The following is an 11859-nucleotide window of genomic DNA, read 5'->3' as shown; positions in this document are numbered from 1 at the left end:
GATCTTACGGTGCCTGATCCCAGTGACAGAAGGGGAATCGACACGTATGTATCGTTCCTACTAAGGATAAAACATCAGGGTCTATATCTACATAGATAGATCTTGTCTACATGATGTCATCGTTCTTATTGCATTACTCCAGTTCTCCATGAACTTAATACACTAGATGCATGCTGGATAGCGGTCGATGTGTGGAGTAATAGTAGTAGATGCAGGCAAGAGTCAGTCTACTAATCTTGGATGTGATTCCTATATAATGATCATTGCCTGGATATCGTCATGATTATTTGAAGTTCTATCAATTGCCCAACAGTAATTTGTTTACCCACTGTTTGCTATTTTTCTCAAGAGAAGCCACTAGTGAAACCTACGGCCCTCGGGTCTCTTTTTCATATTATTTTCCTTTGCAATCTACTTTTCCTTTGCATTTATTTTCGGATCTACTAAACCGTTGGTATCCAGGAGCCCCCGAAGGAAGCAGAGAAGACCCCCAGTAGTGTGCCAGGATCAGGGGTGATGGTTCAAGAGAAAATCCCCCTTCAAACCATGAGCCCCCTTCCCTCGTTTGGCACCTCGGCTGGGACCCCGCAGCCATCTTCGAGCCAACTAGAGTTGGTGCTTGCCCAACCCGGTCTCGGAGCCCTCGGTTCTTCGGCAGCAGCCAGCGCAGAGCTTGATGAGGAGATCCAGCGTATAATGGTGCCATTGTCAAAGCAAGTTGGAGAAGCCGATGACTCTGTTAACACAGTCATGGACCTATCCTTCCTGGAGTCAATGGCAGCACGTATCAAGGAAATGCAGAACCAGTACGGCCAAAAGTGGCATGCACTCAAGGAGCAGCGCAATTCTGCCAACAGCATGGACCAGAAGCTGAGGGACAAGGGTAGAGAGCCGCACGAGTGGCATGGCAAGTAGTTCCAAGTCCTTCTGCGGCAATAGGAGACGATCAGCATGGCGAAGGAGGACGTCGCTACCCGAGAGGCCCGTCTGGCGGAGTGCACGGCGCTCTTGAACGCCAGGGAGAAGGACATCTCTTCCTGGGAAGAGAACCTCGAGGCCACCCTTTGCAGCAAGGATGAGGAACTGGAGGCCCTTGTCCAGCAATGCACCAAGCAGCTGGAGGACAAGCACAAGGCGACCCTCGATGTGCTCTCAATTGACTCCGCCACCTAGCTGAGGAAGGTTGCCGATGACCTAGCTGCTGCATCCATTGCCAAGGATGATCTTGATCAATAGGTGTCCAAGCTGATGGAGGACCTCACTGGGAGTGCCATGGAAGTTGCGGCTCTCAAGGAGGAAGCTCAGAAGGCTGGGATTCCTCTGAAGCACGCGCAACCACAGCTCTCTTCCAAGAGCCAAGACCTTGAGACTACCAATGGCACCATTACTGACATGAAGGCAAGGCTTGGCACCCTGGAGAGCATGATCGAGTCTGGTGGGGTCCGCGAGAAGCAGCTAATGAAGGACTTGGAAAACACAAGGATCCTCCGGAAGGATGTGGAGGACAAATTGGCGAACCAAGTCCAGCAGCGCGACCTTTGGATCAAGAGCCTAGTCGACATTGCCAAACGCCTCACCGCCCAGATCGCATCGATGGGCATGGAGAGCCTAGCCTTCTCAATCAGCAAACACGAGGTCCCAAATGTCAAGCTAGCGCTCTTCTTTGACAGGTTGATCGAAGGGCTGAAGACACACAAGGAAGGAAGAGTCGCTCGCTTCGCAAGAGAGTCTCGAAAGCTTGCCTGCAACGCCCTCTTCATGGTCCTGAGCAACCTCGCCTATCGCCATCCCGATCTTAACCTCTCTGATGGCTTTAAGAGGCTTTCGGTAGGTGCCAATGTATCCATTGCCAAAGAGAAAGTTGTCCCCTTCACCGACAAGGTCCTCTCCATACCCAGGGCTTGAAAAAGGCCACTAAGCACGGCCCTGAACCATTCGCGTCGTCGTGCTGCCATGTAATAGAACATTGTGCATGTCTTGTGTTTAGATCTTGTCGTGGAAGTGTCATGGTAGATGTCCTCATGGAAGGACTTAGTTGTGGAGCCATTGCGACGAGGTTAGCTTAAAGGGGTTAAATGGGACAAAGGACACGGAGAGTTTATACTAGTTTGGCCCCTTGCGGTAAAGGTAAAGGCCTACTCTAGTTTGAGGTGGTATTGCTAGGGTTTCAATTGCCAGGGAGCAAACACGCTTTGCCTGGCTTTCGACCTGTTATTTCTTGCCCTAAACCGCTGCCGGGTCGTCCCCTTATATACATGGGTTGATGCCCTATGGCCTACAAAGTCCCGGCCAGCTCATACAAACGTGTCCGGCTCGGTGACTTATCTTGCATGCCTTACAATACAAGTTTACATATGCATGGCGGTTTATACTTACGGGCCTTAAGTTGCCTCTGGATTTGGGCCTTTTAACAAGCCTATCTATGAATCGCCATCTTTAATATACTCTTGGGCTTCATTTAAATGAACCACCAATAATGGATGACTCGGCCCCTCCTGGGCGGGTCATATATGATAGTCATATCCCCAACATTAGGCCCTAGGTTGATTTGAACTTGTTCATGTCAATCTTCAACATTTAGAAAAAAAATCCTTCTTCCTCTTCCTATGCAATGCTGTAACCCGCCATGACATCATCTCCGGAAATTGTGGTAACCTGCCATGACGTCACCTATAATTAATACGACGCGTAACCCAAATAAATCTTTTTCTTAACTGACCCTTCTGAAAATCGAGGCGCTCACGCCGTCACATATCCACTTTTCTGTCTCCTCAATTCCCGTGCATACCACTTATCCTTCCGGCCTTATAAATAGGGCCACAGGCTCACTTCTCATTCTCCCCCTTTGCATTCTCTCCTTCTTCTTCCTCCTCGCGACGTCCCAGTGCACCCGAGCTCCGCCGTCATCGACCTTCGTCCTCTTCATCAACTTCGGCCGCTGCATCACCCTAAATTGACTAGAAACGCCGCGGTGCTCCTCTGCTGTCCATCAGCGTCAGTAAGGCTTCCCCTTTCCCCTTCATAGATCTATTTTTAGGGTTTCTCTGTTCGCCGGTGTTTCATCACCGTTCTTCCCCTTCTCCGTCCCAAATCGCATAGTTTTGATCTGAAAGTAGTACAAATCTCGCGCGGTAGCAGTTTTAGCACATGTTTTTTATACTAGAGCATATCCTTGTCGCGGCAGATCTTATCTAGGCACCCCCACTTTTCTGCTGCCGCCACCTTAGGTTTAGGATTTATTTCCTTTTTTCCGAACTGCTGCAGATCAAATCTCATAGCTTCAATCTGCGAAATCTGTTTGTCCCAATACTTAGTAAATTTTTTGCTCTTGTCAGATCCTGAATACTAGTACGTGTCATGGAGGCTTACATGTCCGGCTTATAATTACTCATATATCATTAGTCCTCACTTAAGCCGCCATTCTAAATATATGATGTAACTGTTAACTTGTGATTTCACCAATCTGATTTGAACCGGCTAAAATTTCCCTTTCTTTAGGCTCTCTCTTCATAATGCCACCAAAGACATTATATGCGTGCAACTGGGTTCCCTCCATTATCACTGAGGGCATGCTTAAAGATTTTGTCAAAATCGGATATTTGCTAGAAAAGAATGTCAGGCACTACCGTGCCCCTAAACTGGGCGAAGAAAGACCTCTACCGAAGGATGGTGAAGTCATTGTATTCACTGATCATATGAACCGGGGCTTCTCACCACCCGGCTCTAAGTTTTTTCGAGATGTCCTGCACTTCTTCCAGCTCCATCCTCAAGACATTGGACCCAATTCCGTGTCGAATATCTGCAACTTTCAAGTCTTCCGCGAAGTATTCCTTCAAGAGGAGCCCAGTGTTGAACTTTTCAGAGAATACTTTTATTTGAACCGCCAGAATGAGTTCACGAACGGCCCTAGCTTGGAACTTGGCGGAATTTTGATTCAACGCAAAAGCGACGCCATCTTCTCTTATGCCTGTCTGCCGAGTCACCCAAAAGATTGGAATCAGACGTGGTTTTACTGCAAAGATACTTCTCCGGCTGACGAGAATCCATTGCCGGGTTATCGCGCTGAACATCTTGACCCGAAGCATGATCTTCCGGGAAAGCTTTCAGCCACTGAACAAAGAAAACTTGCACCCACCATAGCGAAAGTTAAAGCTCTGCTGGGAAACGGATTAACTGGCATTGACTTAGTTCGATGCTAGGTTGCATGGCGGATCATACCCTTGAGCCGCCGGCCTAGCTTAATGTGTACATATATAGGCGGTACAAAGGATCCATTATGCCACAGCCCTTTGCGTCTGTCTGATGATGCCATTACTGAAATGACAAGAACTCTTATGCTTGAAGATTCTGAGGACTGCAGCAAAGTGGGTCTAAACCCTTTCTGCAAACTTAACCCGCCGCCAGATGTGAGTCTCTAACTTGCTTTGCTTTCAACTCATCATTTGAATATTCTATTAGCTTCAATTTGTGTTGACTTTCACATGCTAAATCAGATTTTTGGAAGGCAAAATATGACCACGAAGCTGGTAAAAAGGCCAGGGCTGCCAAGAAAGCCCCCAAGAAAGCCAGCAAGAAAAGCAAGAAGAAACCAAGTGCTTCCAGCATGTTTGAGCTGGATGACAGTTCTGAGTCGGAGGTAGCCCTTGACTCCCTTGGCTCCTTTTTCAATCATCTTATTGACACTGACTATTATCAAGATGATACGGGGGCCAGCCAAGCCGTTGAAGAAGAAGTAATGATCGTTTCCTCCGACTAAGAGCCTTTGCCGAGACAGAAATTTCGACGGGTAATCCGGAAAGTAAGATTTTCACACCCCTTAGCTCATTTGGATCCTCACTTTCTTTTGAAGCAATAGCAGCACGAGAACCGGTGCTAGACTCGGAATAGCAGAGGTGAAGAATTGTCCCCCAGCTTACCGAATACTCCGGTTCCGCGGAAACGTCGAAACGAGGTTCTTCCATACTTAACTTCGTTTTTCCCCTGGCGGGTCTCTTTTGCCAGCCACTCGATTCCCCTCAGCGGGTATTTACAAAGGGTGCGAGTTCCTCCATGTGCCAAGAAACGACAACGACCAAGCAGACGCCTTGGCACGAATCGGCTCTACCCGCCAAGCAATACCACCCGGCGTCACCCTTCAATGCCTCCTCAAGCCATCTGTCAAGCCTTCACCAGAATCAGACTCCATTTTTGTGGCGACTCCCCCCGAAGACGTCGGAACCAACTCCAGAGCCCCGACAGTCGGTACGGGGATTTCGGCAAATGGCTCCAAAGCCGCCACAGTCAAACCCGGCCCGGGGATTGCGGTAGCGGACTCAAAGACTCCAGAACTCGACCCAAGGGCCGCGCCAGTCAGCCTGGGGACTTCATTAACCCAGCAAGCGGTTGTTGACTCCAACCCGCCGCCTCCCAGCCCAACCGCCCTCGTCCAAGTCGCAGTTCTGGCAGTCGAAGAAGTAGCAGCACCCTCATGGGCCCAGCCCATCCTCAAATTCCTGGTGAGCAAAGAGCTGCCAACTGATGAGACCTCAGCTCGGCAAGTACAACGCCGGGCGGCAGCCTACACCATAGTCAACAGAGAGCTGGTCAGGCACAGAGTCACTAGTGTCTACCAGCGCTGCGTAGAGCCAGAGCAAGGCCAAGCAATTCTCAAAGACATCCATCAAGGCGAGTGCGGCCACCATGTGGCTTCAAGAGCGCTCGTCGCAAAAGCCTTTCGACATGGTTTCTTCTGGCCGACTGCCCTAGAAGAGGCCAAGCAGTTAGTCCAAAAATGCAAAGGGTGCCAGAAGTTCAGCTCCAAGCCGCACCAACCTGCTTCTGCACTCAAGACCATTCCCATTGCCTAGCCTTTCGCAGTTTGGGGTCTAGACATGGTGGGACCATTCAAGACAGCACGAGGTGGCTTAACTCACTTACTTGTCGCAGTGGAAAAGTTCACCAAGTGGATAGAAGCGAAGCCAATCAAGAAGCTTAATGGCCCGACTGCCGTGACTTTCATCGCCGATATCACAATTCGGTACGGCATACCACACAGCATCATCACCGACAACGGCACAAATTTTGCCAAAGGCGCCTTGGCCCGTTTTTGCGCAACACAAGGCATCCGACTGGACCTAGCATCCGTCGCCCATCCATAGTCAAACGGCCAGGTGGAGCGAGCAAACGGCCTCATCCTGTCCGGCATCAAACCCCGGCTGATCGAGCCTCTAGAGCGCTTAGCTGGCTGCTGGCTCGACGAGCTACCAGCCGTCCTTTGGAGTCTGCGCACGACTCCAAACAAGTCAACCGGCTTCACGCCTTTCATCCTCGTCTACGGTGCCGAAGCCGTCATCCCAACGGACATAGAGTTCGACTCCCCACGAGTCACCATGTATACCGAGGAGGAAGCAGAAGAAGCACGACAAGACGGCGTCGATCTGCTGGAAGAGGGCCGGCTGTTGGCACTCAGCCGGTCCAGCATCTACCAGCAGAGCCTGCGCCGATACCACAACAGGAAGGTCAGGCCAAGATCTTTCCAAGAAGGCGACCTTGTGCTCCGGCTGATCCAGCGAACAGCCGGCCAGCACAAGCTGTCGGCGCCTTGGGATGGCCCTTTCATCATCAGCAAAGTACTGGGCAACGACTCCTACTACCTGATTGACACTCAGAAGCCCCGAGCACGCAAGAGGGACGACTCCGGCAAGGAGACAGAGCGGCCATGGCATGCAAATCTCCTCCGAAGATTTTATAGTTGATGCAGTATGTACCAAGCTACCTTTTGTATTAAAGTACCAAGACTTCGGGCCCCCCAAGACGAGCTCGGGGACTGCCCTCTTTTGTCTGTATGATAAAAATTATGCCTGCAAGTATGTTACTCCTTTTTATGCCGTTTGACACTAGGCTCGACAAGTCGGCCCGGGGACTTGCCGCCTTGCACTATGAAATGCTTCCTGTAGTCGGACAAGTAGTGTGTAAACACCTAAACCGTCTCCTGTCAGAAGCCGCAGCTCGCAGAGCGACTGTACGGTGGGCAGAAGTAAGGTAGAATGGGCATTCGCATGAAAAATGGCTAAGGACTCAAAGCATAAAACATAGCTCAAGACGGCTTCCAGCCTTTTTGCAAACCGACTCTCGAGTAGTCGGATTGCCGCCTCCTATTCAACTTGCTCAAAAACTCTTAAAAATGGCTGAGTACTTGCCTTCCCAAAGTAGCCAAGCATTTGATCCAGCGGCAGTCCACAGAGCGGCTGTCTGATTGGCAAGGCAGACAACTAAGAGAAAGCAGCAAAGGAAAAAAGCCAAAAGAGCAATGAGCAAGAAAAGATAGGACTCGGATAAATATATTTACATAGCATAGGCCCTTGGCCGAATCTTCGAGCAGAAGTTCAAAATACACCCTGTGGGTGGAATTGTGCGAATTAACAAGTTCTTCAAAGACTACTGAAGCAGATAAAATAAAGGTAAAGCGGCAGCTTAGGAAGCAGCTGGCGGATTCGGAGGGTCGGACGAGGCGGTAGCGTCAAGCGTCGGGGCGGCCGGCTGGCTAGTCTCGGCTTGATCGCCTCCGTCGGCAGTCGGGTCGGTCGCACGCGGCTCGTTGCTAGAGGTGCGGTCGAGCTGAGGCTGGCCGTCTGCTCCGTCTTCCGGTGCCTCCATCTCGCCTCCGTCCTCCGCCTTGCCTTCCTCCTCGACGCTGGAGCCAATCACCTCCGCCTAGTCCTCGCCGTAGTCTGGGTTCATCCCAAACCACTCCGGCGGTACCTCCTCGCTGTCTTCAGACCGCTCGGGGACGAAGATGCTGGTGTCGGTGTACTCGGCGGTCGCCGCAGCACGCTTGATGAGGGCGTCTTCCGTAGCTGCCAGCTCCGGCTGGGCCTCCGACCGAAGCGTGGCCAGCCGGTCTAGATCCAGCCCCGGATACCACGCCTTGACGAACTCCAAGGCCCGGCGCACTCCATCTCGGGCCGAAGAGCCCTTCCAGGCCTCAAGACGACCAGCCACGACCTCTAGCCAGTCGGCCGTCAGGCTGGGGGTGCGCGGAGCCTGCATATCCGTCCACAGGGCGGCAATCGCCTGGGCACCGACACGCTGAAGCCGGCGCAGCATCCGGTGAGTCGGCCGAAGGCGAACCTCGATGCTCAGGATGTGCTCGTCAAGGGTTCGGGGGGGGGCATCGGTGATGATCTCTGCGCCCTCCGCCCTCCGACCTTCACGATCAGCCTCGATGGCTTGGATGGCGGCCTGCGAGTGCCCAGGAAAGAAGTCTGCCAAGATGGAAGAAACGAAGAAGCAAGTCAAAAACCAGGAGTCGACACGACTTATAATCGACAGCTTGAAGAAAGAAAGTAAAGAAACTCACCATCAACGATGTCTTCAATCTCATGGAAGCCGGAGGCCAGCATCGCCTCCTTGTCAGACCAGGAGGAGCGCTCGCTCGCGAACTCAGCTAGGAGGGCGGTCTCTGTCTCTTCCGCCTCCCTCTGCGTCTTCACAAGCAGCTCCTTTTGCTCTGCCAATTGAGTGGCCAGCAGATCGCGCTCCGTGGCGAGCTTGCTGCACTCCTCCCCTTTGGCGCGCAATGCGGAGATGGCTTCGCTTAGCTGCTGTTGAAGAGCAGCATTGGCTCCTGAAAAGAAGAAAGAAAGAAGGCGTCAAGTCATCAATAAAGAAGATCGCCGGGGAGATCCAGCCTGACTGCTCAGCAGTCGGCCCGAATCTCGGGGACTACAGCCCGCGGGTGCGCCAGCGCGCCCCCGCAAAGAAGGAAAAAGACTTACTCTGGCTCTCCCACAAATTAGCGGTCCACTTGCCCAGCTCTTCAACGTTATGGTTGAAGGCAGTGACGCGGAGGTTGTGGTAATCCTGTGTCAAGCATTTTAGACAAAAAATTAATACCCAGAGTTCATCAATTGGAGTTCCGGGCCGCCTGCTCAGCAGCCAGCCCGAAACTCGGGGACTACACCCAGTGGGTGCGCTAGCGCGCCCCACAGAGAGGAACAAGGAAACAAGGACCAAAGGAAAAAACATACCCGGACGGCTGCCCGCGACGCCAGGTACGCCTTGGTGCAATTCTGGAGAGCGTCACCCTCGGCACAAAGCTTCGCCTGGACTTCCAGAAGTGCCTGGTTCAGCGGCCCTGTGCCGCCTCCTTGCACCCACCCAATGGGCGCGGCGCTCGTCGCTTCGGCGTCTGGGATCGCCGAGCTAGCGGTGCCGGCCTCCAGGGGGCGGGATGCCGAAGTCGCCTTCTCCAGACGGCGGCGCGTCGGCGAGTTGACTTGGAGGAGTAACCTCGCCATGGCCTCGTCTTCGGTCGGCGGCACTGGAGGGTCCGTTGGCTGCTTGCCTTGCACTCCCTCAGACGGCGGCGGAGGCGGCGGCGGAACGATCACGTCCGGCGTAGAAGGGTCGCCGCCTTCCCTCTCCACGGTGGGGCTCTCGCCGCCGGCTTCCCCAGTCTGCCCCATGAACTCCGTAGGCGGCGGCGCAGAGTTCAACGGAGTGACGAACACCGCCTATTGGCGGCGTGTGGCCTCCTCAGCCCGCCGCTTCGTCGCGGCGGCGGCTTCGGCCTCCGCCAGTTTTTTCTTGGCGGAGGCCTCCGCCCTATCGGCCTCCGCCTTCTCCAGGCGAACGTCCTCTTCTTCGTTGCGCTTCTCCTGCACATTCCGCTCTGTCGCCTCCCAGAGGTCAGCGGCGGGGTCAATCCGCCGAGTGGTGGCGGACGTCTCCACTGACCCCATGACGGAGGCGGCGGTGACCCTCTCAAGAGTGAGGGGAGCCCTGAAGCAAGGGGAGAAAGCAAAGACTCGGACAAAGCCACAAAGAAGAATAAAGCATTAAGACAGAATACTCACAGAGAGACCAATGGCAGCTTCTTCACTTCCTTAAGGAAGCGGATGGCCTTCGCAGCCGCCTCGTCTCGCCGGGTCACCGCAGCCGGACCCTTGGGCTTCTTCGGCCGACTGCCGAACAAGGTCGGCACGGCCATGCGCTTCTTCCCGCCGCCTGGAGCCCCCGGCGCAGCAGAAGAGCCCGCGCTAGGCTGGCCGGCTCCTGGCCGATGGCGGGGGGCGACTTCTCCCTCGGCGTCGTCGTCAGGCCAGTCGGCGAAAGTGGCCGAAGGCCTGAAGTCGCCTGCTGCTCCTCATCCTCCCTCGGCGTCGTCCTCCAGAGCCGCCGCCCCCAGATCGGGGTCGTCGACATTGCTCTCCGCCCGGTTAGCGAGGAACTCGCGGGCCGGCCCCAAGGTGCCGGCTGGCGGGTGGAGGAGGGGATTCTGACCAAAGCCGACTGGTCAAAACAAAATCGGCAAGAAAAAAGACAATTCAAAGAAAGAAAGGAAGGGTAACTCACCACAGGCGGGGGGTTGGCGCGGGAGTACGGCTCCTTGCCGAACCGCCAATCCTCCAGGAGCTTGCTGTCCGAGAGGTATTTCACCATGAAGGCCACCTCCTCGTGAGGCATGTCCTTGGTGCACATCTGACTCGGGTCGCGGTGCCCACTCATCTGGCATATCATATGGGGGCGGCCTTGGAGCAGGAGAACACGGCGCGCCACGAAGGCGGCCAGCAGGTCTGGACCAGTCAAGCCCTCCGACCGCGTCAGCACTCGGAGTCGCGCGATGGCGCCGGCTCCCGCAGGCGTCAGCGACTTGGCCCGGTACGACCAGTTGGGCAGTCTCCCAACCGGCGGGCCGGCTTTGAAAGCCGGCAGGTTGACCCAGTCGCCCCTCGCGGAGACGCTCCTGATGTAGAAGTACGATCTCTGCCACATCTTCACCGACTTTATCAGCGATATGGAGGGGAAGGGGTTGTCGGCCCCCGACCTTCGCACGACGATAAAAGCGCCGCATTGAGCCGGCACGCCTGCAGCCTGGGTGGAGAGCTTGGAGAAGAAGAACTCCCCCCAGAGCTCGAGGTTGGGGAGGACTCCGAGGAAGCCTTCGCACAAGGCCACGAAGGCGGACAGCAGCACCACTGTGTTGGGGGTGAGGTGGTGCGGCTGGAGGCCGTAGAACTCCAGGAAGGATCAGAAGAAACTGCTCGCCAGCAGCCCCAACCCGCGCAAGCAGTGCGAGCGGAAGATGACCCGCTCGCCCTCCTGCTGCGCGGGGGAAATCTCCCCCTTCGGCGCAAGACGCACCCGCACGTGATCCTCGCCGGGGAGCCGACGAGTCCGGCGGAGGAACTCGACGTGGTCGTCGTGAACTTCGGAGCCGTCCCAGGTGCCGGAGCGTACCGGGGGAGGCGCGGTGGCAGAGGAAGAGCTCATCGCGAGCAGATTGCCGTGGTGTTCGTCGGAGCTTGGGCGCGCGGCGGAGCGAAGAATAAGAAGAAGGTGGAGAGCGAGGAGCAGTGAGAAGGAGGAGAGCAAGGAGTGGTGGGAAGGAGGAGTGCGCGTGCCCCCTCTTTCCCCTACTTATAGCCTCGTGGGCTACGAAGCCGAGGGGGCGGTCGTGGGATTTACTGCGCCCACGGCCCCACGACCCCCACGTTCCACAACAAAATTACTGCGCGCAGTAACTCCACGAGAATCCCAACCGTCCGCCGGGACCGCGGCGGATCCGCTCGGGCGCCGAGGCGCGGTAGTGGCGGGCCCCGCCTATGGGCCTGTCCCGTCGCACGCGTAGGTTGGCAGAATGGCCCAACCACGTGACATCGCATGACAGGCCTAGAACGGGCGGTGGCCTGGAGGCTTAGCTAACACGCTACTTGGATCCCGCCGCGACATTCGAAATATTGCGCGAGTCGGAATTGAGCGAATCCGAGTTGAGCGAGTCCGACTCCTTCTAGTCGGCCCGGCAGAATTCCATCCAAGACCATGTGTTGAGCACCCGGAAGGAGAAACTGCTGAGGCTTCTCGGCCGATCGTCCGCGG

The 11859-nt window shown here is 54.9% G+C and overlaps 1 pseudogene; it reads left to right on the top strand.

Moving 5' to 3' along the window:
• Window positions 1-795: 795 nt before the first annotated feature.
• LOC147970644 (uncharacterized) lies at window positions 796-1905 on the top strand (annotated as a pseudogene).
• The last annotated feature ends 9954 nt before the right edge of the window (window positions 1906-11859 follow it).

Source organism: Triticum urartu, chromosome 5A (genome assembly GCF_056163025.1).
Source record: "Triticum urartu cultivar PI428250 chromosome 5A, HENAU_Tu73, whole genome shotgun sequence".
Lineage (NCBI taxonomy): Eukaryota > Viridiplantae > Streptophyta > Magnoliopsida > Poales > Poaceae > Triticum > Triticum urartu.
This window is presented reverse-complemented; position numbering and strand designations above follow the sequence as displayed.